General features: G+C 55.8%; 1 pseudogene; it reads right to left on the bottom strand.

Moving 5' to 3' along the window:
* Positions 1-520: 520 nt before the first annotated feature.
* On the bottom strand, positions 521-2,565 carry LOC129715359 (zinc finger protein 239-like; annotated as a pseudogene).
* Positions 2,566-2,806: the final 241 nt, after the last annotated feature.

The following is a 2,806-nucleotide window of genomic DNA, read 5'->3' as shown; positions in this document are numbered from 1 at the left end:
AGGAGACGACAGGATGACAGATTATTCCTTGGGGCACCCATAAACTGAGAGGGCTAAAAAAAATTAAAATAAAAAATTAAAATAAATAATAAATAAAAATGCCTCACCCTATATCCCTGATGGGGAAGGAAATGGATTAGGGCTTTGGAGGAGGAGAACGTGGGACGATTATTGGCCATGAAAGATTTGAAGGCACCATTGGTAAAAGTGGTGGGAACCACTAAGTGTCAGATAAAGATGATGTAAATTGTTACAACCGGGCCGACAAAAGACTACAAACATGGCCGCCGCTCACAAACTTACCGGCTACAGCGCCATCTTCTGGTTGGATGCCGTCATGACCGAGGGTATGCAGGCCCCTCAGCAAATGTTACCCACTTAAGGTGAACCCCAAGGAACAAAGGGGAATGAGAAGGTGGAGAGTTGAAAATGAACAAGAAAAAGAAGGCATGTGGACATTATATTATGAACTATTGTGGTGGAAGTCATTCTTCTTAAAGTCAAGCAGAATTGAAGGAGGTGGTGGGATTGTCATTTATTTCCAACCCCCGATTCAGCAAACAGTTGGTCTCTGCGGTCAATGTCAATGAACAAAGCCCCTGGTTGAAAAGACTGAAATAAGTGATGAACTGACACAAGTGAGTCCTATGAGGGAACCAAGCGGGGCCAGAGAATTACATGCCAATAATACAATTGAATCTCACACTACCATCATTTTGTGTCAACCTAAACAGCGCCTATCTACGTGGCGGTGTGTCAGCAGGCTGGAGGAGCAGGTAAAGGCTTGGCCACAGACGGGCGGGTGGAGGGTACCGGTGTGGACTCGCCGGTGCTCCAGCAGGTGGTCAAGGCGGGTGAAACCCTTACCACAGGACGGGCAGGGGAAGGGTACGCCGGTGCTGTCACAGACTGGACATGCGGGTGAAACACTTGCCACACTCAGCGCACACAAAGGGTCTCTCCCTGGTGTGTATCCGCTGGTGCTCCCACAGCACCTGTGCTCTCTTGTAACGCTTCCCGCAGTGGGAGCAGCTGCTCGCCGGCGTGGGTCCGCTGGTGCTGCCGCAACCCCCGCGAGCTGTCAAACGACTCACCACAGTACGGGCAGTCGTAGGGCTGGCCACTGGTGTGCACGTGCTGGTGAGACAGGGCGTGGGAGGCCATGGCAAAGCCCTCTCCACACACTGAGCTGGGGAAGGGACGGTCGCCGGTGTGCACCCGTTGGTGGTAGCGCAGCCCGGTGGAGCGAGTGAAGCCCTTGCCGCACTGGGCGCAGGTGTAGGGGCGCTCGCCGGTGGTGCTGCACTGGTGGTTCAGCAGATATGTGGAGCGGCTGAAGCCCTTGCCGCACAGGGCACAGTTGTAGGGGTGCTCGCCAGTGTGGGTGTGCTGGTGCACAAGCAGGATGCTGGACTGGACAAAGCCCTTGCCGCAGTGGCTGCAGGTGTAGGGGCGCTCGCCGCTGTGGGTGCGCTTGTGCTCCAGCAGGCTGTCGGAGCGGGCGAAGCCCTTGCCACAGTCGTTGCAGGTGTACGGCCGCTCCCCGGTGTGGATGCGCTGGTGGGACAGCAGATTGATGTGACTGGGTGAAGCCCTTGCCGCACTGGACACAGGTGTAGGGACGCTCGCCGGTGTGAACGCGCTGGTGCTTCAGCAGGTTGCTGTAGTGGGAGAAGTCCTTGCCGCAGTCGCTGCAGGTGTGGGGCCGCTTCCCGGTGTGTACCCGCCTGTGCACCTTCAGGTCCTGCGACGACTTGAAGCCTTTTCCGCAGTCGGAGCAGGTGAAGGGCCACTCACTGCTGTGCACCCGCCTGTGCTCCCGCAGCCGCGCCATCCGGGCAAAGCTCTCGCCGCAGGTGGGGCATCCATAGGGCTTCTCACCCGTGTGCACCTGCTGGTGCAGCTTCAGGTGTTGCGCCATCTTGAAGTCTTTGCCGCACTCCGGGCAGTCGAAGGGGCGTTCTCCTGTGCGAACCCGCCGGTGGATCTCCAGGGAGCTCGGGTACTGCCAGGCCTTCCCACACACTTCACACTAATAACGCTTCTCCTTGTTGTGCCCCGCTATGTGGCCCTCCACTGAAGCTCAGCCCCTCAATGCTCAGTCCACACACCAAACAGACGGGGGGGGAGGGGGGACTCGCCGGCACCTTGGTCGCCCTCAATGGCCGCTCACATCTCCGTCTCTCCGCCCACAGCAACAGCTCCTAAACCCTGCAGAAGGGGAACACAGAGGGTCAACAAGCTGGCAAACAGGATATTACTGGCACATATTGGAAGCGTTTATGGTGGAAGAAACTGCCTCACTGCCAGAGACCCGGGTTCAATCCTTACTATGTGGAGTTTGTACGTTCTCCCCTTGACCTGCGTGGGTTTTTACTCTGGGTGCTCCGGTTTCCTCCAACATTTCAAAGACGTACAGTGTTGTAGTGCTGGTGTACAGGGTGATTGCTGGTCGGCGCGGACTCCGTGGGCCGAAAGACCTGTTTCCGCGTTATATCTCTGAACTAAACTGAACCAAAGAAGGGTCTCGACCCAAAATGTCGCCCATTCATTCTCTCCAGATACTGCCTGTCTCACTGTATTATTCCAGCACTTTGTGTCTATCTTCTCCACAGATGCTGCCTGACCTGCTGAGTTAATCCAGCATTTTGTCATAGATTCATAGAGTGATACAGCGTTGGAAAGAGGTCCTTCGGCCCAAATTGTACACGCACTCCTAGATCCCTCGGCTTCACACATTCCCACAGCGCCCCGCCATTCACAGTGAAGATCCTGCCCTGGTTTGACTTCCTCTCCCTCCCAAACC

The sequence above is a fragment of the Leucoraja erinacea genome, unplaced genomic scaffold (genome assembly GCF_028641065.1).
Source record: "Leucoraja erinacea ecotype New England unplaced genomic scaffold, Leri_hhj_1 Leri_1136S, whole genome shotgun sequence".
Classification (NCBI taxonomy): domain Eukaryota; kingdom Metazoa; phylum Chordata; class Chondrichthyes; order Rajiformes; family Rajidae; genus Leucoraja; species Leucoraja erinaceus.
Note: the sequence above shows the minus strand (reverse complement) of the source record. Positions and strands in the feature narration are given on the sequence as shown.